This window comes from Ascaphus truei, chromosome 3, assembly GCF_040206685.1.
Source record: "Ascaphus truei isolate aAscTru1 chromosome 3, aAscTru1.hap1, whole genome shotgun sequence".
Classification (NCBI taxonomy): domain Eukaryota; kingdom Metazoa; phylum Chordata; class Amphibia; order Anura; family Ascaphidae; genus Ascaphus; species Ascaphus truei.
Window position 1 is genome coordinate 109630359 of NC_134485.1, and position 26099 is coordinate 109656457.

Here is a 26099-nt window from a genome sequence, read left to right on the forward strand (position 1 = left end):
GAGAGAGGGTGGGTGACACACACACACACACAGAGGGTGGGTGATACACAGAGAGGGTGGGTGGGTGACTGACTGGGTGGGTGACTGACTGACTGGGTGGGTGACTGACTGACTGACTGACTGAGTGGATGACTGACTGACTGGGTGGGTGACTGGGTGGGTGACTGACTGACTGGGTGGGTGACTGGCTGACTGGGTGGGTGACTGGCTGACTGGGTAGGTGACTGGGTGGGTGACTGGCTGACTGGGTGGGTGACTGGCTGACTGGGTTACTGGGTGACTGACTGGGTTACTGGGTGACTGACTGGGTTACTGGGTGACTGACTGGGTTACTGGGTGACTGACTGGATTACTGAGTGACTGACTGGGTTACTGAGAGACTGACTGGGTTAATGAGTGACTGACTCTGTTACTGGGTGACTGACTGGGTTACTGAGTGACTGACTGGGTTACTGAGTGACTGACTGGGTTACTGAGTGACTGACTGGGTTACTGAGTGACTGACTGGGTAACTGAGTGACTGACTGGGTTACTGAGTGACTGACTGGGTTACTGAGTGACTGACTGGGGTGGGGTGGGTGACTGACGTGACTGACTGAGGTGGGGTGGGTGACTGACGTGACTGACTGGGGTGGGGTGGGTGACTGACTGACTGGGGTGGGGTGGGTGACTGACTGACTGGGGTGGGGTGGGTGACTGACTGGGGTGGGTGACTGACTGACTGGGGTGGGTGAATGACCCAAGCATACACACACACACACACACACACACACACACACACACACACACACACACACACACACACACCCGTGCATACACACACCCGTGCATACACACACCCGTGCATACACACACCCATGCATACACACACACACCCATGCATACAGACACACACACACACACACACACACACACACACACACACACACACACACCCGTGCATACACACACACACCCATGCATACAGACACACACATACACACACACACACACACACACATGCATACACGCATACACACACACGACAGGGGGAAGAAGAGGAAAGGCCGCGCGACCGAGCACCACCACTGCCCCGCTCGCCCCCCCGTGACCATCTCTAGTCCTGCGCGGGGATCGGCGGGAAGCCGGGACAGGGAGAGAAGGGGGGGACACCCCCACTGCAATCTCCTGCCCCGCGCGGGAAGCCGGGACAGGGAGAGAAGTGGGGACACCCCCACTGCAATCTCCTGCCCCGCGCGGTAAGCCGGGAAAGGGAAAGAAGGGGGGACACCCCCACTACCATCTCCTGCCCCGCGCGGGAAGCGGGAGTAAGGGAGCTTGCAGGGAAGGAGTAAGGGGGATTACAGGAAAGGAGTAAGGGGGCTTTCAGGGAAGGAGTAAGGGGGCTTGCAGGGAAGGAGTAAGGGGGCTTGCAGGGAAGGAGTAAGGGGGCTTGCAGGGAAGGAGTAAGGGGGCTTGCAGGGAAGGAGTAAGGGGGCTTGCAGGGAAGGAGTAAGGGGGCTTACAGGGAAGGAGCAGAGGGGCCGCAAGATGGAAGATTGGAGAGTACTTACTCTCCAACAGATCTCCGGCCAGAAAGAATGGCCGCTCGTTGGGGGCGGGCTCATATAGAGCCTGGCCGCGCGCCCACAAAGCCTGGGAGCGAGCGCCAATCAGCTGTCAGGTAGGGAGTTTTTTTTTTTTTTTTTCAACGCGAGCGGGGGGAAATTTAAAAAAACAAACACGTGTTCTGCTTGGGCCAATATTTACTCGCCCGGGGGTTAAATCCACACGCCCCGGGCGTGTAAATGTATAGGATTGTCGAACACTGTATATATATATATATATATATATATATATATATATATATATATATATATATATATATATATATATATATATCCTGAGAGAGAGAGAAAAAAACGGGTACTCTCAGGAACTGTGAATAATGAAAAACAATTTTAAACCATAGATCAAATGGAATAAAAATAGTTTTTCATTATTTAGAGTTCCTCAGAGTGCCTGTTTTTTCTCTCTCTCTCAGTATATATATATATATATATATATATATATAAATAATAAAAAATGAATAGACGATACCGTTCTGTGGTTAACGAAAGCGAGTTTTCGAGTCACACCGATCTCTTCTTCCGGTGGTGTAACATTGCTTTATCCATTGTAACATCGCCGAAGAACAGATCAGTGTATCTCGAAAGCTCGCACAAATAAAAGCATTTCGTTAGCCACAGAACGGTATCATCTATTCGTTTTTGATGATTAAGCTCAGCTAACACGGTACAGATATATATATATTTCAGTACAAGAAGATGTATAAATGGCACACCACTGATTAAAAGTAAATACATTGACAAGGTATTCACTTTTGGTGCTTACCTCCTGCTGATCCCGGCATCCCAAAGCTGGATCCTATGTAATAGTAATGAACAAAAAATAGAAGGAGCACACAAAAGACTTTGGTAGTGTCAAAAGTCTTCCAAGTGTATTAATACATCAGAGCCAACAAGGTAATGTTTCTGGACACAGAGTCAGGTGGTAGGTCTGAGGAAGGGACTCTGTGTCCAGAAACGTTAGCTTGTTGGTTCTGATGTATTAATACACTTGGAAGTCTTTTGACACTACCAAAGTCTTTTGTGTGCTCCTTCTATTTTTTGTTCATTAATAAATATATATATCTCTCACTGGTGATTTTGTGCTTTTTCTGGTTTGAACACAGACTTTGAGTGTACTGTATATAGTGCATATGCATGAGACTTAATGGTGGAGAGTTGTACATTTATATAATGCAGTGGATGAGGGGAAGGTATACAGTTACTGACAGTAACAGTATATACACACAGTACTGTACATACAGTATACACGCCCCATCTCTGCCCCCTCCCAGACTCTACCCTGTCAGGAAAGACATCAGCCAATGGGGAGGAGCCAAACATGACCACACCCCAATTGTGCAAGCCCCGCCCCTTCTGCGCATGCGCGTGACAGAGGCCGGGATCAGTCCCAGAGAGAGAGAGAGGGACACCCGGCACACAGGCTCTCAGGCAGGTGAGTGAGCGCGCGCTGCCCGGGGGAGGCCGGGACCAGGGACACGCCGAGGGGAGGCAGCTAACAGGTACCCGGGGAGCAGGAAGAGGAGTGGCAGGGACTCGTGGGAGAGAGAGGGTGAGACAGCATGAAAGAGAGACTGCATGAGACAGGGTCACAGACTGCATGAGAGAGACTGCATGAGACAGGGTCACAGACTGCATGAGAGAGACACTGCATGAGACAGGGTCACAGACTGCATGAGACAGGGTCACAGACTGCATGAGACAGGGTCACAGACTGCATGAGAGAGACTGCATGAGACAGGGTCACAGACTGCATGAGACAGGGTCACAGACTGCATGAGACAGGGTCACAGACTGCATGAGACAGGGTCACAGACTGCATGAGACAGAGACTGAATGGGGGAGTGAATGAGAGCATGAGAGAGACATCATGATATAGAATAGAGCGACAGGAAGAGTTGAGGCGCAATGAAAGAGACGGGCAGCCGGAGGGAGAGAGCATGTGAGTCAGAGAGACAGCATGAGATTAAGCGACAGTTAGATCGAGGTGTGCAATAGAGACGGAGGAGACATAGTATGGGACACAGACAGAGACAGGGCAGGAAGGGACAGTCTGGAGCTGGGGCGAAGGAAAGAGGGAGACTATGGCCCCCACTCATAGTGAGCAGGAGTTAGGGTAACATGTATGTATTCATTGATCCCATATCCCACTTCTAACCATGGTGCACATAGCTCTATGTCCCCTATTCAGTACTGCAGTGATTCCCAATCTTTGTTTAGAGGAACCCTTGAAGTATTTCTAAAAATCTCTGGGAACCCCTATCTGGCTGACACATATTAGGTCCATTTCACACCTCACGATCCCCCTCTATTTCCCACCCTCAACCCATGTATTTCTCTCCCGCCTCGCATGTACTTCTCCCCTGCTTCTCACTCTTACTCCCTCTTTTCCTCACTCACTCTCCCCCCCCCCTCTCTCCTCTCACTCGCCCCCACCTTCCGTCAATTATCCCACTCTCAACCCACCCCCCCCCCCACAAAATACATACCAAAAAACCCCACCCCCCTCCCACAAAATACATACCAAAAAAACCCACCCCCCTAAATACATATAACCCCACCCCGCAATACATCATAATAATACCCGCCCCCGCCAATACATATTAAAAAGGCCCTCGCCAATACATATTAAAAAGGCCCCCGTCGCCCCAATACATTTTAAAAAGGCCCCCGTCCCAATACATATTTTTATAAAAGTGTTTGCGCCGAGCACGCACATTTTAAGTGAAATGTTTTTTCGTCTTTTGTCACTGTTTTGTCACAGAAATTGTATTTGTGATGGGAATTTTTTTAATTACAAATTATAACACAATTTCAGTGACAAAACACAAATAAGGTTGACTTAGAACGTGCGCACTCAGCACACTTCCTGGTTTTAGCTATTTGCACTTCTATATTTCTACAAACGGTGAATTCCTCGTGTGTGTGTGTGTGTGTGTGTCTCTCTCTCTCTGTGTGAGCGTGTGTGAGACTGCGCTTTGTTTTTGTTTTCCATTCATTTGAAAAAGTTTTTATCAGGTCAGAGGATCCTGCAGCACAATGTATAATAGCACATACAAGTAGCACACGTCGGGGTGTGTGTGTGTGTCTGTCAACACATCACTGATTGCGTGTCTGCGTGGGGTCACATCGACACAATATTTTCCCTGCCTCCCCTGAAGATACATGCATAACAAATGAATATAAATAAAGCTGGTGCTGTTGTTACCCAGTATCGCCATGTTTTGTATCCTCAGTGTATAGGAGGGGCTCTCCCTCATTCGTTCTCTCTCTTACACATTATTTCCCCCTCACACATACCTGAGCCCTGGGATCACACAGCCTGATCTCCCCCGGTATCGCTCCCTATCAGCAGGTGTGTAGTGACTGGCAGTGTTTATTCTCCGCACTGCTTGTGCTGCCGCACTCTCTCAGGCCCCGCCTACTCCCCGGGGCGTCTCCTCCCTCCGGGCCTCCACTCTGACAGTTACAACGCCGCCGGTTACCATAGCAACGCCAGTGACGGGCAGCCACGCGGGAGTCGGGTGAGACGGGAACGCGCGAGGGTCAAACAGAGCAATTATGCGCAACAGGGCATATGTCTACCTCAGGCGGGGGGAGGGAGAGAGAGCCGGGAAAGCCGTCGTGGGCCGCACAGTGAGTGCGGGCGGCCTGCGCCTGTAGGCGGAACCCCTGGGACTGCTCACGGAAACCCAGCGTTCTGCGGAAACCTGGTTGGGAATCACTGCAGCGTGGTGAGACATGGCCTAAATCCTAATTCACTGGATTACCTGCCATTCAAGGGAAATGATAATGCTCCCTTTTAGCTGTGTTACTCTTGTGGGGGTTTTGAGAAGAGACTATACAGTACAGGCATACCCCGCATTAACGTACGCAATGGGACCGGAGCATGTATGTAAAGTGAAAATGTACTTAAAGTGAAGCACTACCTTTTCCCACTTATCGATGCATGTACTGTACTGCAATCGTCATATACGTGCATAACTGATGTAAATAACACATGTGTAACAGGCTCTATAGTCTCCCTGCTTGCGCACAGCTTCGGTACAGGTAGGGAGCCGGTATTGCTGTTCAGGACGTGCTGACAGGCGCATGCGCGAGCTGCCGTTTGCCTATTGAGCGAGATGTACTTACTCGCGAGTGTACTTAAAGTGAGTGTCCTTAAACCGGGGTATGCCTGTATGCATCTGTACAACTAAAAGGATCCAACAACCTATTATATATCTAGGTGGTCACTTAAAGTGAGTGTCCTTAAACCGGGGTATTTCTGTACTTGTTTTTGGGGCGTGGCGGGTGGCGGTATCCTGGGAAAGAGACAGGCAAAAGGGAAGGGTGGCTTGACAGACAGGGGGAGAAATAACAGCCTGGCAGGGAAAGAGTTAAACTGCCGAATGTGTCATTTGTGTATTGTCACACTGGTTCTGTTTGGGCTGCGAGTTTGCAGAACCCTACAACTGAGTGGATAGGTAGGTGTGCAAGTTAGACCAGGTGACACAGTGATGGAAGGGAGGTAGGCAGAGAGCGACAGTGGGATGCAGAGCCAGAAGTTGAGGCACTAGGAGAGGCCCCATCAGTGCTGCTAACTGTTTGAAACCAGTCCTATGTGAAGAAAGTACTCCATATATCATGGAGTTTTTCGCTTGCCTCAAAAACCTTGTTTGCGCTTAGCGAGAGCTGGCTGCATAATTGGGGTTTTCCAATGTCTTATAATTCTTTACAGCTGTAAAAAGGCGAGAAATGTTTATTTTTTTAAAGAAGTTTAGACGTGGGTTATGTATGTGGTTAAAAGCTGTTGATACTGTTTGTTATTGCAGTGTGTAATAATGCGGTAATGCAGCCTTTGCTTAAAAATGCCGGCAACCATTGTATGGCGATAAAGTCTCCTAACTGCAAAATTGGGGGGAAAAGTGGTATCAAAAAACTGCATGAGGGGGAGGGGAGTACAAATCAAATTGCTTTCAATGGAATTCCTTATCTATGATAACTATGGTCCTGTTGTTTTTGCTGCCTGGAGACTTTTGTAAATAGACGATTTGTATTTAGTAGCCACTTTCGGGTCCTGGCAGTGAAGGGGTTAAAAAAAATGAGCCCATTTTGCAGCCCCGTGGCTCCCACGCTGCCTACCTCTGAGAGGCATGTGGGGCTAGAGTGAGCAGCAGTTGGATTGAGGCCTGTCCCGGCCTCCGTTGTGTTATTCTGGCCTCCCGAAATAGTCCTGCAGCTGTGCCTGTCCCCTGGCTGCTCAGCGTCATGGAGCGGGGAATGCGAGTACAGAGGCTTTGGTCAACAGACCACACGTGTCTGCGGGCTACCCCTGTTGCAAAAGGAAGTAATAAGGTGGTCAGCAAAACTAATGCCATTCCCGTAGAACAATATTTTCCGTGGCACATAACTGCGTCAGTACCTTGCTGTGTGCGAGGGCTGGATGCTCTGTGTTCAATTATTTCATTTGCTGCTTAGCCAAGAGTTTCCTTTTATTAGAAAAAAATAATATGTTTTAAGGCTGTCATGCTGGTCTCTGAAGTTGGTAAGCTGTGGTGGCAGGCCCAGTGTTCAGTTTGCTTGACCAGTGTTTCTCAATCTCTTTTTCCCGTCAGGCCCCCCTTACTGATAAAACTAGATAAAACTGAAAATGAGTATCTAATTTTACCGTTACCGTATGATCATTGACTGTAAATATAATTTTCAAATTTCGTTTTTTCTGTTATTTTAAAGGTAATGCACAATGTTTCATCAGCAGTAAGTTAATAAAACATTGCAGCATTTGGGTTGATACATTAAAAACACACATTTGTTTCATTGCCCCCCCCCACCCCCCCAGGGCACCCTTAATGTTAGTCTGAGGCACCCATGGGTGACATGGCACCCTGGTTGAGAAACACTGAGCTAGACACTCAAATTCCCTGCATATTTCCATACTATGCATTTCAAGCTGGGATTTCCATACGGATATATTCAGAACACCACACACTTTCTGCTTTCTATAAGAATTATTATTTGTAAGCATTATTGGTTTTTTTTTTTTTTTTTTTTTTTTGCTTAAATCTGTTTTTTTGCCCCCCCGTCTAGTTTCTCTATTTTTAAAATATAACAAAACTTTTTTCACACTTGTTTTCGCTAGTAACACCCTGTAAAATCATTATTCGCTGTAGCCTAGTAACGACAGTAACAGCTGTATTATACTTGGTAGCCATCTAAAACTGTTGAAGCCTTCCCACTGCTAAGGCCGCGCGTATAGTGCCCGCGACGGGATGGGTGACGTCACCCGTCGCCGCTAGCGAAACTTATATTTCGCTTTGCGGCGGCGTCGCGGGCTTATTGGCATTTGATTGGTTCAGGGGCTGTCACATGAGGCGACAGCCCTTGAAAAAATCAAATATTGCCATCTTTCAAAATCCGCAACGCAACGTCGCACTTACTATAAGCGCACGCGGCGGCAATGTTTTTGTTTTTGGGCGGCATCGCGTCACCCATCGCGGGCACTATACGCACGGCCTAAAACTGCATTCAAGTTAATAGTTTATGGCAGTGGGCTCCAAACTTTTCAGTACGAGGGACACATCGTATATTGTACACATTTTCGCGGGCCAAAGGGGAAAAAAAATCTTTATATAATTTTTATATATTTTATAAATGAATAAGTTTTATTTGGATCTTTTTGTGATAATCAGCATGATGTTATTCAGAACAAGAGAGAAATCTGACAATTGCTATACAAAGAAAGGATGCCGTGCTTATACTGGGAAATGATATATAACGAGCAATAAATAAATAAATATATATATTTCAAGTTGCTAAAATCTTGTGGGGGGCCTGATGTGGCCCCCGGGCCGTAGTTTGCCATTTACAGGGATTTTATTTTGTCTGATAATATAGTACTGTTTGTTTATAATTTCTACAGCAGAGAATCTTTGATAAATAACCACCTAGATATATAATAGGTTGTTGGATCCTTTTAGTTGTACAGATGCATACAGGCATACCCCGGTTTAAGGACACTCACTTTAAGTACACTCGCGAGTAAGTACATCTCGCTCAATAGGCAAACGGCAGCTCGCGCATGCGCCTGTCAGCACGTCCTGAACAGCAATACCGGCTCCCTACCTGTACCGAAGCTGTGCGCAAGCAGGGAGACTATAGAGCCTGTTACACATGCGTTATTTATATCAGTTATGCACGTGTATGACGATTGCAGTACAGTATATGCATCAATAAGTGGAAAAAGGTAGTGCTTCACTTTAAGTACATTTTCACATTACATACATGCTCCGGTCCCATTGCGTACGTTAATGCGGGGTATGCCTGTATATGATGCTTACATGAGCTTTTGAGGTCCAAGGTCTTCCGATTTGGACTGTTTTGGATGCTCAAATTGCGGTTCTAATATGTGAACTTGCCGTAGTGGCACAGGCATTAATCCCTTGCGTACACAAGCTGTGCTATAGGAATGCTAACGTCAATTTCACAGTTGTTTTGGGACTGTAAAAAAAAAAAAATGGCTGCTATTGTTTGCAATTGTAGCGCGCAAAGAGCGCATGAGAAGATGAGTTGCATGTGCCTCACAAATATTGTACAAATGTAGGATCCAGTGACGCTGATAACTGTAATCCGTGGCAGTGACACAGGCAGATGTTACGCCTGCAGTTGTAATAGTTGTACAACTTCTGTGCAGTATGTACTTAATACATTGCTGCCCCCTCTCACTGCGTGAGGCAGGGGCTCTCAACTCCAGTCCGGCTTCAGCACAGGAGGCTCAACCAGTCCTAGCTCAGATTGAGCCACCTGTGCTGAAGCTGGGATATCCTGAAAACCTGACCTGTTTGGGGGGGAGGGTTGAGGATGGGAGTTGAGAACCTGTAGCGTAAGGCTGCGTCCATAGAGGGGGGAGCAATTCGGAGCCGCGCTGAGGCTCGCCTGCTGAATTCTGTGCGATTCCATGCACATGCAGGTGAGCCAGCGGGCGCGATCGGGAGGCGGGGGGAGGCAGAGGGAGGCGGGGCAGTGACGTCGCTGGGCCAATCGCCCGCGACGCACCGACGTCAACATCACGGCGCCGACGTCACGGCGCCGTGACGTTGACGCTGCTTCGCGCTGATTGGATGTTTTCTGCCGACAGCGCTCTGAAAAACAGCTTGGCTGTCGGCTGAAAAATCCAACGCGTCAGCACGGCTGCGGACGCTCGCGTGAGCCCCCTCTCAAGGCATCCTCACTGAGGATGCCGGGGCTCAGCGCGGAGCGTCCACACGGCTCAGCGCGGCTTGTCCTTATATGGACGTGGCCTAAGGATTCAAGATAGCAGTAGTTATTGTCAGTGGTTGACAAATCACCAAAAAATCTACTCGCCACACAAAAAAATCTACTCGCCACCTAGTACCAAACGTGTGCTGCTTGGGCCAATATTTACTCGCCCGGGGCGAGCAAATGTATAGGTTTGTCGAACACTGGTTATTGTGTAGAAATTGTTTTTTTCTTTCCTAGCCTTTACGTTTCAATTTTTTAACTCCTTCACTACCAGAGGGGCCTGCAATGTGTGGCCAAGAGGTGACATTTGCATAATGAAATCGTCCCAATTTTCTTTGCATTTTGGAGAAGGGGCTGTTAAATTTGCTCACCTTGTGGACTCTCAGTGCTGCCCCCTCTCTCAGCCCTGATTTCCTGTAGAAAGGGTTTACCTGACTTTCCATTTATTGTAACTTCAGTATATGTTGTGAAATGGACTTCATTTTGCATAGGCGTGTCTGCATAGTGTCTTACCACACACTTGCTTTGTCTAATTTACTCCCCCCTCCCAAATATTTCTCCCCCCCTCCCAAATATCTCTCCCCCCCTCCAAAATATCTCTCCCCCCCTCCCAAATATCTCTCCCCCCTCCCAAATATCTCTCCCCCCCCTCCCCCCAAATATCTCTCCCCCCCTCCCTCCAAATATCTCTCCTCCCCCTCCCCCCAAATATCTCTCCTCCCCTCCCCCCAAATATCTCTCCCCCCTCCCCCCAAATATCTCTTCCCCCCTCCTCCCAAATATCTCTCTCCCCCCCCCCCCCCCCCAAATCTTTCCCATCGATCTGGGCTTTCTTCCAGGAAATGTAGCTGCTCCACCCAAATCCTTCCTACCTGAGCAGGCAGCCGTGTGAGTCACCATTGTATGGACAAGCAGAATTTCTCAATACCCTGTGATTTTTGCTATCTGAAACAGACTGCTTAGAATGCTTCGACGTACAGTGCTTTTGTGGGGAGTTAATAGTGACTTCTTCTCGAGACAATTGATCAGCTGAAGAAAGATGCATGGGTTAGTTTGAGTTCCAAAACGAATCCTGCCTCCCTTAAAGTTAATATGCTGCCAATATAAAGCAGTCCTGAGCGTGACTGTGCTCTCTTAACCTACTAAATCTTTTTGTTCTTGGAGAACACAAGTCGAAAAAGTATTGGGCAAAATTCTGACTGCTGAGCCACAGTTCCAATAGAAATGCTATCATGCCCATTTAGGCACCAGTGCATATAACCTGTTTATAAAGGAGGTCTCTCCCATTGGTTATGACTGTAAGAGGCCTGCAAACACATCACAATAATGTAGGCATTGGAGTTTTGCGTTCTCACTGGGGTGGCATTAGGCCATGAGATGCGTTGGAAGTAGTTACATGTTTTACTGCTACTACCCAGTTTTGTATTTTAAATGGTTTCATGAAATGTAATTTCGTACCTCCGATTGGACATGGATTCCTTTACGTTGTATCATGCTGTGTCCATAGTGGTGCCAAGTTCACTTCTATTTCCTCTAAACAGGAGGGAAGTTATGGTCAACCAAAGCTGTACTAGTATCTTAAACTCTATACAGTGTTATAATCTGCAGAATCTGAATTTGGACAGGATTTTCTGTATTAACTTGTGAGCATTGTTCACCTTGCACAGTGGCTTGTTTCTTTCTCACCCCAAATTCTAGGTTTTGATTCTTCTATAACCCTCAGTATTGTCAGTCACTTGTCAAGTGGCTTCATCATTTACCAGTTTCTTTTTTGCTTTGGAGGCAAATCGCTTAATTTCATACCATAATATTCCATGCAGAGAGCGGGAACTAGTCATGTGGATTGTGTATCGAATGAACTTTTCTCTGCGTGTCTAGCAGCATTTTCATTAATGATGAAAGATACAGCGAAAAACAAACAACAAATATCAATGTGATTATGTACTGATACCGCATAAGTCTGCTCATATCTATTGTATGTATGGCTGCTTGCTTTGAGCATATGATCTGGGATGTCCTATTTATCTGTATGTTGGTGACGTGTGATAAAAGCAATGGATGGTAACGTTTAGAGCGCTATTTAGGTATTCTTAAAGAAACGTGTGTAGGGTGCCTTGTAGTTTAAAATGAGGAGGAGAGATTCTTGGTGTAGATAGATTAGCTAAGTATGAGGTGACATCCAGTGTACTGGATGGAGGAGAGGCTTCTATCTTATGCAGAGCAAAGGAGATCTATGCAGAAGACCTTTTATGTTAGATTAAAGGTGCACACGGTAATTTTTGTTTTCTTCAGCATTTATAAAGGTGCATTTTTTGTTAAAAAAAAAAAATTGTTGGCACAACTTTAAAAATGTAAAGCATATTGGGGAAAAGAAATGACCACAATGATGTACAGTATATTTTTCGTGTAAGGCATGTTAACTAGCGGGGTCATCAGGATGGATCACCAGGTCATGTTAATAATACTGTATCAATATATAGTATCGGTCCTTGTGCCCGCGCTCTCTCTCGCTCCCCAGCCTTCCATGTCTGTCTTGTACGCCATTCCTATTGGTTTCCTCCACTGCTGTCTTTGACTCGTCAGCTGTCCAAGACACATACTGTGCCCCTGGGTCCTCTGAGGTATATGATTAGGAAGATAAAGTAAACATAGATAATGAAAAGTGTAAAACACGGCAAATTCTTCTGCTCTTCGAGTTAACTTCCACTTTGATACACGTATTGGAATTGCAGGTCTATAACCACAGAGCACATTGTATTCCTAATGGTTGTGGCGTCGTTTCATAAACGTTACATTTTAGACTCCCAATCCTAAAAGCAGCGCGCGTGCAGTTGCAAACATCACTATATATAATAAACACTACATTTTGTTATTGGGTCAAAACTTACTGTGGAAAGAACGGCTTCAGTGACGGTTAGGTTTCCAGTTTCAATTATAACGTTATTGCTAAATTACAAATGGCAATTTTGTAACTGGAAAAATGTGAGTCTCAAACTGTTTTTACATCATTATTTCCCCCCCCCTCCCTGGTGAAAATGACCAGATAATTTACCATAACTAAGTACGTGAAGTCAATTTTAGCACCATAAAAACGTTTTGGACTTAGTAAGGCGGGTCTCCACATTTACACTGATGTATTGGACAATTAGAAAATATTCCAGTAACTGCGGGTTATAACCACTCCCTGTAACGTATTGCATGTATTACAATAGCACTGGAGTGGCCAACTCCACTCCTCAAGAGCCACTAACAGTTCAGGTTTTCAGGATATCCCTGCTTCAGCACAGGTGGCTGAGCTCATTGAGCCACTGCTTGAGCCACCTGTGCTGAAGCAGGGATATCCTGAACCTGACCAGCTGGTGGCCCTTCAGGAATAGAGTTGGTTACTCCTGCAATAGTGCCTGTGTTTTGTAGGAGGATAATGTGGAAGGGAAGCGAACGGCTGCTTCAGCTATATTTTACTGCTCCCCATGAAATACATATTAGATATATAGGGGGACGACATTAACATGCTCTTGTATCTGTAAACGGGACGTCGTCATTCTTTTTGTCAATGGATATTTATGTGGAACTGCACCGGTAAGCAATTTTAATAGTCATTTTGAATGGATCAGGTGCTATCTGAACCCCTCTGATTATCTCCTTCTCAGTTCTTCGCACTTAGTCTCTCTATATTGTGCCCATCATTCCTCTGAGTATATAGTAAGACTACCTGTGTCGCTTTGATAACGGGAGAGCAAAATTGCCCTTTCCTCCCCATGTTAGGGGCAAATAAAAAGATATCTGACAGAAGTGCATTTGTACAAAGTTGACATGCAGTTGTCAGAAAAGGATTTGCTTGTCAAATCTTAACCAGAGGAAGGATTTTGTGCTTTAATTTAATCCGTAATCAATCTTTTTTCTCGCCTCAAATGCTTAATGCCAGGGGGTCTTTCTGAGCTTAACAGTCCTTGCCTTGCATCTAAAAGACTATTGGTCTAATAATATAATAACAATAATTGTTAGCACTGACAATGTACACAGCACTGTATATTGAATTTTACAAACACAGCGGGTCATTGTCCACTAGCGTTTTTACAATCTCTAATTTCGGTGCGTGAGGCGCAGGGTATTTGAGTGATGTGCCCCAGATCACAAGGAGATCATGGGTTCATCCAAAGCCGTGACATTACCCACGAGCTATAACTTATTAGTAGTAAAAATGATTGTTCCAAGCCTGTTTGGGAAACGCACACGACCGCCAGCAAAGTGATTATGGGGAATGTTACGATGTTTTGTGACTATAACTGCTTGGATGCTGTGCACAGCTGTGTTAAATACCACACTATCTAGCAGTCGTTTTCCCTTGTATTTTGTAGCTCCCGCTTCAAGCACAGAATAATCTTTATTACACTATAATCGTAGTGGTTTCTTGTGCCACATTTGGCATGCTGTGTAAAGGAAGTAATGATATATTTGTAAAACCCATTGAGGTTACTTCTTCATAATGAATATAGTTTATTCCTAGCAGCTATCTATTTTGAATCGGTTTCTATAGGGGTGAAAATGACTTGAACCTCCCATGCCCTTCTCCACTGCGGAAAGAACTATGAGTACACTGAGATGTTTATCCCCCTCCCAGAGCTCAAATGAAAGTAAACAAAACAACGTTAACACAAAAAGCTATAAAGTGTTATGCTTCAGTTCTGTTGTATAGATCCTGCTGGCCTCCGGCCTATACTAGTACAGAGGGTTGCGTCCCTCTCCATGGTAGCATTTTCTCTGCTCATGCAGCTGAGTGGGTTTGAGGGCAATTAAAGTGGGCAGCAGGGGCTTGCCGCTGGAATTATTGGCAAGACCCCAGTAATGTTCTGTGTGTCCTCCTTACATTCCTGCGTATTGACGTTTTTACTCACTGTTGCATTACATTGCAGCATGGACATTTTTCAAGGGTGCGGGGGTGATTTGCAGTGACGTAAACTGATCTGCAGAGCTATTGAAACCCCTTTTGATGGCGGCGGTGCTATTTCTTGGCACTGTGTTGCACCTGTGGTAGGTATTATGGTCATGGGTCAACCTAGCGTTTCAATAGCTGTTTGTTTTAAAGATGCTCGGAATGTGAGGAGAATAGAAGAGACATTTGGAACATGTGATGGTCCTTTTTGTTTTTAGAACAAATTGACGTATTTGTGTAAAGGCAAATGTGGTGGAACTAACCGGTAGATTTTGTAAACCGGTATCATTACAAATATATACAGTACATACATATATAAAAGAAATGGGATTTATCTACAGAAAAAGGGGCTAAGACACACGTATCCACAATATTATAGATGTGTAAATGTTGTTTTTGCTTCATTGCTGTTCATTACACTGGAGTTATCAGTCTTGAGAATGGGTCCTGCTTTTAGTTCTCAATCTCCTGAACGTGCCAAAGCATTGTTTTGGGGTTTACGTACATTGGCATCATTACCGTGGAATTGGGGTAGTATGCTGTTAAACATGAATGACAACCAGGGTCCTGCAGCACTTCTTATGTCAATTGTAAGAAAGATATTTAAAGTCCCTTTTTAAAGCTGCAGTTCAAGCAATATCCTACGTGTTTGATTTATTTAAAAAAAAAAAAAGTTCTGTTATTTGAGAAAATACTTGTAGCATTTAAAAAAAATAATTTAAAAAAATGCATTTTTTGTTTCTATAGCAACCATTTAAAAAGTCACATCCAATTCTTCTGAAACAGGCTCTGGCACACCCCTTTTTGAGCTCTGCCCTCTCTAGCAGTGCAACAATTGTATCTAGTGACTGCCTGGTCACATGATTTCCCCACAGAACTTTGCATCTTTGGTCCTCTTCTGCTGCTAATTAGTGAATCCCTGAGCCGAATCTTCTCTGCTTGATTACAGGAGAATGGATCGATCGGCAACTTGGCTAATTCCTTATCAGTGGATAATTCCTTATGTAGCACATATTGAATGGGAAAAAATTATGAAATTTTTTTTTTTAAACAGCAGCTTGAACATCTTCTTTAATACCGTCGATATAATGCCCAACGTTTCACGGAGAACCCTTCGTCGGGTAAAACAAAACCATACAAGTCTTATCTTCATACAACAACACAGAGGATACCTGCTCGACCTAATATGGTATAAAGAGCGTGCACTAATGCTATATAGAACTAAAGGGCCTGTGGTCAGAAGAGAACCCGCCTAAGTGGGAAGATAACAGGCAGATCCCATTAACATGCGCTCATTACTCGCTATACAAGTAAAGGTGGGAGAAATTCCTGTATCGAGAACGTGTCTATGCCCATAGACAGTGATCGCAGGCCCACCACCGACAGCGAAGCCAATAAAATGTCCCAAAAGTGTAATGTGGTAATGGAATATATTAAAATACAATTTATTGGTATGAAAATAACAGAAGGGGGACCACATAAAGACGTAACTCACATGCCAGAAGTACTAGCTCGAATGAGATCCGCATAATAGCTGGAGTTGGTTAACGACCAACATGACAATGTCCGGTGGAGGAGGAATCAGACCATTAAGAAGCTGCCCCTGGATACATACCCTACACACAGAGGAATGAGGGGAAGGAAAGGATAGATAGCCAGCCTGTGCGGAGTCACCAAAAGAAGGGGGGGGGGGGGGGCCTGGAGAGGTACCTAGAACTCCAATAGCCCTAAATCCGATTCCCAATACAAGGGACAGGGTAGGATCTCCCAGGAGGGGTAATGTTACCACTATTGTCCAAATGGAGGGGTATACAATTTCCCTTTTGTACTCGTGATGCGACAGTAAGTGGATGCAATTAGAGGCGAGTGCCAGTATGTCTATATCTGCTGTAACACGTAGCTGGTAGCACAGATATATTCTCAGTCTGAGTAGATGGTCATTGCGCAATGTACAGCTGCAATGCCCATGGGCGATATTGTCGGTAGCCTAGGTGAACAGAATGTATCTATAAACACAACAGCTCTAGGATATAAGGAGGTAATCGCCTAAACGCCAACATATAATCTCACCGCAGTTTGAGACTCTGTGCAGCTGCTATAACAAACAACTGGAAGCAGCGATATGTGATCACTCCAGGTGGATGATCATCACACAATGTGTGTCTGCCATGGCAGCAGTTGGTAACAATAGTATTAATAAATCCTGCTAATACCCAGGGTAGATATTGTCTGTAGCCGGCCCTAGGTGAACAGAGTTTGTCTATCAACGCTTGATAGCTCTATTATCTCACCCTTCATACATAACCCTACACACGTGGGGAGGGGAGAAGGGAGCATGGAGGGAAGGAATCCCTACTCACTATGGTTGAGCTGTCCATGCTGTCAAGTTAAAACAATAAAACCTGTGAAAAGGAGTGGGATGTAGCTCCATATCAGCAAGCCTCCTCGTGGGCAATCCTCCGATCGGCAGCGGTGCTGGGCTGGAGGCTACGGTGCAATCCCCGGAATCCTGCTCAAGTTTACACCGGTACACTGGGCATCACGTGGTCGCGTGCTTGATGACATCATGACGCTTGCCCTCTGACGCGCGTTTCGCTTTTGCTTCTTCTGAGAAGGTAAGGTCTTCCTCCTGCGGTAGGCACGCTTTTTATGTGCATGCACAGGAGGAGGGGGTGGAGCTGAGGCGGACCGATAATGTTAACACTAGCAGTGCCAGACCTAGAAGGCAGTGTACTTGAGAAATGGCTCACATAGTAAATTGGCATATAGCCAGGGAGATAAAATAATCGGGCAATTGTCAATACAGAGTTGCACCAGTCTCTAATAAATCTCTAACCCATTAATAAAATCTGTTATATTGAGATTGGCAGAAAACAGTAGTGTGTGGTATAGGTGTTGACTACTATTACAAAAAAACATGTATGACCCCTAAAAGACAGGTTACCAGCAATTACTAAGGAGAGATAATAGGTACTTGGTGAATTGTTTGATAGGAATGATGTATAGAGAGAGCCTTCGTTGAGGCCGCAGGGGCTGAGTGTGTGGAGATCAAAAATTCACCGGCTCTCTTTGCAGGAGCAGCCTATCCCAGTCCCCTTTTCTGGTTCCCATGCTGACGTGGTCAGTTCCGCATAAGCGGAGGCCTCTGACGTCCCCATGGTGTACATTGTTAAAATGTCGGGGGAGGGGGGGGTCTGTAGGTCACGGGTGCACAAAGTTTTTAACTTGTGCCTCCCCTGCCTGCTTACCTCCCGGCACATCCTCTCCCCCCCCCCCCCCCAAGCCTTCTCGGCTCCGGCGGCAAATGATGTCGCGGGGTCATGTGACATCACATTGCCATGGCACGTGACCTGCAGGCGTCATTTGACACCGGTTACCATGGCGAAGCGTCGCCGACGATAAGGTAGGAGAAGCTGCAGAGGCCTCGCGCGGTCCCCCCGGAATTTAATTTAAATGCCTTGGGGGAGAGCGATGAACCTCTGTAGCTGCAGCGCCCCCCTGGAAATTCTCCTGCCTCCCACTTTGTGCACCCCTGTTTTAGGTGACTAGGTGACTAACGTACAGAGCCAATATACTCCAAAATGTGCCTCTTAAACTCGTGGCGTGTTTTTCCTACATATTTTTTCCCACAAGTTCAAAGAGCATTTTCTGCTGGGATTCACCTGCTTGAGCACCGAAAAAAGACCATTTTAACGAAATTTGAGTGTGGCTGCCATTTTTGGATTTTTTAGAAGTGCTGCTAAACATGACCTGGTGTCCATTGAGTATAATGCAAATGTGGACAACGTTTTTTTCACTAGGATGTCGGTCTTCGATCACTCATAAGCCCGTGTAGCCCTATGAAAATGTACATTGATATGCTAGCGTATCTGTTACGCAAATAAACCCAGATAAGGTCTCTGGCCTGAAAATGGCTAAAGGAGGAGTTAGCTGTGAAAAGGGAGTTAGCTGGGAAATAGCAGCACAAGGGAGGATATGTACACAAGTTCATTTGGTCAACTGACACACCAGGAAAGAATGTGCAATTTCTCAGGGCACAATGGGCTGGTGAGAGATCTGAAACTGGAACTCCTATCACGGCGGCGATACAACTCCTGACTCTGCCTGTGCTTCAAGCGCATGACAGGATTGTGCGGGGGGCTTCCTGCACAGCACTCGGGATGACACTTTTTTGTTTATTGAAAGTACACATCGTTGGGAGGTGCCTTTTGTTTTTACATCCAAATAAAAGTATTGCTAATGCACTTAAACTGTAGATTAGTTCTTCTAATTGGCAAATTCCTAATGCCAAGGAAAATAATACTGTAGTAACAATCCTCCCCCTCTTCCCCCCCCCCCCCCTGTAAACTCGGTATGTGAGCATACTTTTATTTCCTGCCTTTCTCCTCCACTCAGGACTCTTCTTTGTAGAATCACTGCAGCAAAGCTGTAGAGATGTTGGCAGAATGTGATTGGGAGAGTTTCCACTGCTGCTGTCTCTAATTTGTAGATTGTGGTTTTTTTCTTAAAGGCAGTCCAGAGCTCATGCGAAACACAATTTGCCCACGTTGCAGCCAGTACAACATGCACATCGGTAGGATTAGCTGCAGTGTTGAATTTATTGGTCATAGCATTTCTTGCGTGCATTGTGCTCGTGACCCGTAGTCATTCAAAATCTCTACTTTTATAGTTGTGTGTAATCTAAGCTTCTTGCAGTTCTCAATGTAATACAATCTGTTGGAGATGACCAGAAAGGTGAAAAGTAAGCACAAGTTGTATTTCAAAATGCTGATTTCTGAGATGAAGTGCAAATGAATATAAGTTTACAGATCACTCCACATGTGCATTGAAATGCTCCAACATTAGAAATCTGTGTAGGGCCATTAAATTGCAGTTCATGCACCAAAACCACGGCTGCCTCTCCCGTGACCTACATAAAATCGTATGATACTTTTTAATGGGCCACCATGACACGAAGAGATTACATTCTAATATACAGAGCCTTTTAAACCTCGCAGGTCTCTCTCTCTCTGTAGAACCCTCTTGCGGGGCTGTTAGATTCATTATAACTACCGGGCAATCTAATATATGGTTCCCCCAAAAAAATGTGTGAACCAAAAGAGAGCGCCTCGCTGTTGGGTAAGAGGCACTGATCATTGTAACTTGGCAGCTTTCCAGCAACTGTGATCTCAATCTAGTTGGAAAGTGAGAGCCTCGGTGTGACCTGATTTTGGCCTTGAGCTGTGTGTGTATTAGGAAGTAGAAATTGAAGAGCGTGGGTACAGTCGAAAAGGAATGGGGTGAGGAAGACTTAATCCCTTCTCTGTCTGGGGTTTCTCATGGGGTATACCCATGATCAGCCTTCACATACAGATATTATTCTGACCCACGTGGTTTTTTGTTTTTTGTTTTTTGTGCGCTTTCCGTGATCCCTCTCCTGACCATTTTTCCCCCACACATTATTGTATTGAAGGAGTGGCGACGTGGCACTGCCTTCGGCGTGGGAGAACCTGTTGTGTACACATTTATAGTTTCTGTAGGACAAAGAAACGGAAAAATATATATACACACAGAGGAGCCAGCGTGCGCGGTCGGGACGCGGGGCACTGACGTCACTGGGCCAATAGCCCGCGAAGCGACGGCGCCGTGACGTTGACGCTGCTTCGCTCTGATTGGAGGTTTTCAGAGCGCTCAGAAACAGGTTCTGTTGTCGGCTGAAAATCCCTGCGCCTCAGCACGCCTGCGGACGCTCGCGGGAGCCCCCTCAAGACATCCTCATTGAGGATGACGGGGCTCATCGCGGAGCGTCCGCATGGCTCAGCGCTGACTGTCCTTCTATGGACTCAGCCTTAGTGTATTTCTCGGGTATATGTGCTCCAGTTTAAATGCGCTTTAACAATGGTAACCACCTTGATCCAGATTTTGCATTGGAGGCTTACAGAAGGGTGTCAGTTGGATCGGGCCTTTGCTTTAGAATGAAGTTACCCCTTTGAGATTCAGCTTCTGAGCAGCCAGATGGGCCTGGAACTTCTTGCTCTGGAATGGGTTGAAGTTGCAGGTTCCACTGGTGAAGGGGTTACGTGCTCAGGAAACACAATGATTCCCTGTGTTTTAGTCTAGCCTGTGGACCCCAGAGTTGAAGAGCACTATTGTCTGCTCTGGGGACTCCGGTCCCGAGAAACTGGTGAAGTTACCAGTAGCAATTCCTGTTTTTTTTTTTTAAAGGGGATGTAAATGGCCACCCAGTAGAAAGCCACAACTGATGTTCGACTTCCTATTGGCCTGGGATTTGGCAGACATTTTATTTCCCCTGAGTGAGACTTAAACATGGTAACTTCATCGCTAAGGGGTTCTGCAGAATCTTTGCCAGGAGCGCTACAAAACAAAATTGATAATGGAAGAGATTTTACTTTCCAAGATAATTTAATTCACTATATATATTTATTTTTTAATTTAAGAACCGAGTTTTCTTTTTTAAAGTGCTACATTGCAATGTTAAAATTATAATATATAAAGCTGGTTCTTAAATATAATATTTTTAGTCTGGCTTTTAGGCCCCTAGGTGAGCAGAAGCTGCGCGGGGGTCAAAACATATTTTTTAAGGGCTGTGCAGTTCTTGAGAGGTCGAAGAACTGCATCAGAGGAAAATGTGACTGGTTAAAACACCGCACCATTTACCCATAACCACAAGCAGTTTGCCCTGTTGATTTTATGCAGGGAGGGAAAGAAATGATTTAAAACCGTGCGTGATGGAAAGGAATGAGGAGGAAATGGTTTTCAGGAAACTGTAACCTTGTTATTTGTATCTGGTCCTTTTATCTCCAGGTAACCAGGCAGCATGTGGGAAGGTAAGTGCCATAATTGCATGGAGTGAGTTGATGTTTCCCAGGAGTAGCAGCTGCTAAGGGCTCGGCACATATCTGCACTGTAGATGTTAATTTATATATATAAAAAAAATAGCTTTGGTTGCGTTCCTCATACTAGGCTTGTAATTATTATTAAATCCTAATTATTTACAAGGTGGCAACATCTTTCTGAACGCAGCAGTTCTTGAGTTGGAAAAAAAAAATCGGGCTTCAGGACAGAGCTGTGAGCCTTCATATCCTCGGCCTACAACTCTTTAAGTAGCATGTATACTAAGGGACTCCTCATCCAGCTTTCCAAAAGGGTCAGGACACAACAAAACAAATTTAGGAGTAGGAGGGCCACGAGTATTGTAATTTAGTAATACTTCAGCGTTTTGCATGCGTTAACACCATATATTTACATTGCCGTGGCTTACAAGTGAACCTCAGTGTAAATAATTACACTGCAATTGGCAGGAGCTGGTGGTTCAAGGCTCTGAGAACCACCAGTTGAGGAGCCTTAGTGTATGATAAAATGTTAACAATATTGGAATTGCCCCAGTGCAAAGATGACGCACATTTTGGGAATTTTGACATATTGATATAGAACATCAGACCTAACACACAGTACAGTATTTACAATTATACACTGTATGGGGTTGCTGTGTATTTCCCGTATTATGTTTAATGCAAAGCGGATCAGCTCCAAACCTGTACATAGACACGTGGGAGCTCTCCTTAGTTTATAATGCATGGGTTTGACTTGGCCTATTCTTTGCACTTGCTGTGCCATACACTTCACTGCTTCTTGTACATAGAATGGAGTTATTTTCATAGGTACAGAGGAGGCCAGTTGACATCGGTAAATTGTGCCTGATGAAAGCAGGTCCCGTGCGGACATGAAACTTTGTTGTTCTCTCTTGTCCCTCAAATAAATTGAAACTGATGCACAATGATTTGTAAGTAAAGCTTTGTTTTAGGAGGAATTGGCGTTTTTTCCCCCCTCTATTGTAGAAAATGATTTATTATTGCTAAAGAACTAGATCTGATTTTGCACAAATTTAAGAAAAATTGCATTTTAACCCATACGGTGCTTTATTCTGTGAAGTTTAAGGAAAAAGCCGTAAACCGTCCATTTCCTTCTCGCATACACTTTGTAAGTTGCAGATATCCGGATTCTTGGTGTGTTGCGGAGTGTGAATTTTGTGTGTTCACTGCATTTCAGTGATTTCCCTCTTCCGTAACCTTTCTGTGCGAACGTTTGATGGATTGTAGAATATCTTCTCTCTTAGTTTCTTTATAACCAGGCAAATTATTTCCCTGATACTGGCATCTGATCGCCCTGCAGTTGGCCAAAAACTCCCATTCAAATCACTGGCAATTTTGCTTCGGACATTATAAAATATTATAAAAATATTTTATTATTTATTTAGCTGTATGGCGCCAACATATTCTGCAGCGCAGTACAATGTGGGAGGGAAGACAATAATATTATATGCCAAAAGTACATATATTTTAAGACAAACTGAGACAATAGGAAGGATGTCCCTACGCCAAAGGAGCTCACCCGTTATAGTTTAGTCACTATTCTTGTTTTCACTGTCATTTGTTCCCACTATAATTTCCCCATCATTTTTTTTTCTGCCCAAATCTCCGATTTTAACCACAAATGTAATTATTTTAGGATTTTGTCTGTGTGCCGGCTTGCCTTTGGAGTGTACATTCTTCTACTTTTGAGTGTGTTCTGGGATTGTAGCTCCTAAAAAGAAAGGGACAAAAAGGTCTGAAACTATTCCTAGACAAGGAAGTGAAGATGTCCAAATGTCCCCCGCACCTGGAAGTCTTCCCACCAAAAGGGCACTGCAGGGGGACAATGGTAATAATAAATCTGCCGGGAAAAGGGAAAGGTTCATCTTGCTCAGAAGTGGGTCAAGTAGCTAGAACGGCTTAATTCCATCTCAAAATCATGTGACCTCTGCTTACATTATTACCCCGCTGGTATTCAGATTAACTGTAAAGTTATTATGATCTTTTTTGAATGGCTGTTTATCTATGCCCGTGCCCTGCATCGTAATATGAAGGCGTTATTGTAATTGTTGGTGTCCTTTGCTCAGCAAGGAACTATTTTACTGTATAAACAGAGTATGATTAGGAACATCCAATACTTTTAACAGCAGGGTTGGTCAACTCCAATCCTTAAGGGCCACCAACAGGTCAGGTTTTAAAGATATCCGTGCTTCAGCACAGGTGGCCCAACGTGCTGAAGCAGGGATATCCTTAAAACTTGACCTGTTGGTGACCCTTGGACTGTTCTCTCTCTCTCTCTCTCTCTCTCTCTCTCTCCCTCCACCCCCCCACCCCCCCCAAAAAAACTTTAACTATACTTGTTGACCCTACTTGCCTCTGTCGCACTATGTCACCTTCCAGACTCAGAACAGAGACTGCATTGCTGGGGGGGAAAGACCTGTTACTGGTATTGCTGCAGTGTGGAGGGCAGAGATGGTGCTTACCAAAAAATAACAAGACATTGGGAGGCTTTGCAGATTTAATCTACTGTCTGTCTCTGTGTCTAGTCTGTCTCTCTGTGTCTAGTCTGTCTATCTGTGTCTAGTCTGTCTCTCTGTGTCTAGTCTGTCTCTCTGTGTCTAGTCTGTCTCTCTGTGTCTAGTCTGTCTCTCTGTGTCTAGTCTGTCTCTCTGTGTCTAGTCTGTCTCTCTGTGTCTAGTCTGTCTCTCTGTGTCTAGTCTGTCTCTCTGTGTCTAGTCTGTGTCTGTGTCATCAAGCAACGGGGGAATGGGATGGTCTAGGGTCCTAAAAATAATGTGGTGGACATTGCTTATTAAGATTTAATACGTCCATTTCCTTAAGCCCTTAGTGTTGTTACAATCCTACCTGGAAGTCAAAGGGTTAAAATAATGGGCCACCTTCAGCCTTGCACAACAAATCCTTGATTTGCAGGGTTCATGTTATAAATCACTTTCCTTGGCACCAGCAAATATATACTCCCTATAAAAAAAATCACACACACCTCTCCTCTGCACAGACAAAGGGGTGGAGGGTGGAATTCCACATTCGGTGCATCAAAAGGAAACTTCTTGTGGAGGAGAGGTGGGCAGAGCTGTTGTGGTTGTGGCGCCTTCCAGTGCCAGACCAAGGTTGGTCTGTATAGGACCTTGACCTCCATTGATAGTGTATTTATCACATAATAAAACTAGATGGTGTCGCCATAAACTAATAAGTGACGCCTTTCTTAAAGTACTTTCATAAAGACATGGGAAAGTGTATTTTTAAGTACAGTGATCTCAGAAGAAATGGGAAACGCACACAAAAAATGGTTAATTGGGCAATGAGGAGCACGTTTCCTACAGTGGCCCAGATCCACAAAACGTTACGACGCTTTAGGCGTGTAATATAGTGCGCGCGCGTGCACCAGCGCCAACTATAAAACAAGCCGTAGCCGCCTTTACTCCCATTCATGTGAAGCCTATCACCCTTTTATGGGGCTGGGCCTTAGTCTGCCCATTGTCTGAAGCTGTCCACACCACAAATATATGGATGTTTAGTTTTCTGTTGGCGCAGTGAACCCCCGAGTTAGAGGGATGTGTAGTGATACATATCATTAGTGTTTTTGATTAACAGTATTCAGGCCAATATATTTGTGTACATACAATGGCGGTGAAGAATGTTTATTCCTGTAAAGACGAAAGTATTAAAGCTCTGATCAGGTTTAAATATTAAATGTCCGGGAGGTTAAAATGGAGCTCTCCCCAGAGCCTAGTGCATCAGACTCTAGAGATTTTATGAAAATCATGATTTTTAACACTAGAAAAACATGCTCAGGGGGAAAGATAATGAGTTAAACTCCTGTCGACCTATGGGGGAATTGCTGCTTTAACCCTCCTGGGACATAGCGACCATGCCGCGGGTTCTTACGCCGCGGGTTCTTACGCCGCGGGTTCTTACGCCGCGGGTTCTTACGCCGCGGGTTCTTACGCCGCGGGTTCTTGCACCCTGGGGATCACATGGTATAGTAGCTGCATTAAAAAAAAAATGCTTGTTCTCTTCGGGGAAATGGCGTCCTGGCTCCGGGAGAGAGCGGTCACATGATCGCCAGTGCCGAAAGGGGCCGCGACACTGGCCCACCGGCACGAAGCGGGTTAAACTGGTGAAATTGCTGTATTTGCCAATGGGAGCGGTTTGAAGCGATTTTGTCTATTAACCCCATTCGCAGTGGGGCTGGCTATGTGATTTCTGGCAGTAATGAGGTTTTGTCCCCAGCGTGCTCCTTGCTGCAGTACAAGGTGTTTACATAGATATGAGGCCCCAGTGAAGATCGCAGGGACTGTGCGTCCAGATACAGCCTGTGACAGGGCTGATATAAACTCACAGCCTGTTGACCAGACATCAGCACCCACCCACAACAAGCCTCTGCTGTAATATTTACAAATCCCTTTTTTTTAAATCCATCTTGCGTTTAGATGGCATTTGAACGCT

The 26099-nt window shown here is 45.3% G+C and overlaps 1 protein-coding gene across 4 annotated transcripts in view; it reads left to right on the forward strand.

The window, feature by feature from the left end:
• Window positions 1-26099, forward strand: part of MYO1C (myosin IC) — a 179253-nt gene that overhangs the window by 68276 nt on the left and 84878 nt on the right. Inside the window, exon 1 of one of the 4 annotated variants that reach the window (XM_075589333.1) lies at window positions 2922-3042. The exons of 1 other annotated variant lie outside the window; for it this stretch is intronic. The gene's annotated coding sequence lies outside the window, so the exon portion shown is untranslated. 2 more of the 4 variants (XM_075589331.1, XM_075589334.1) reach the window with 2 other exon arrangements.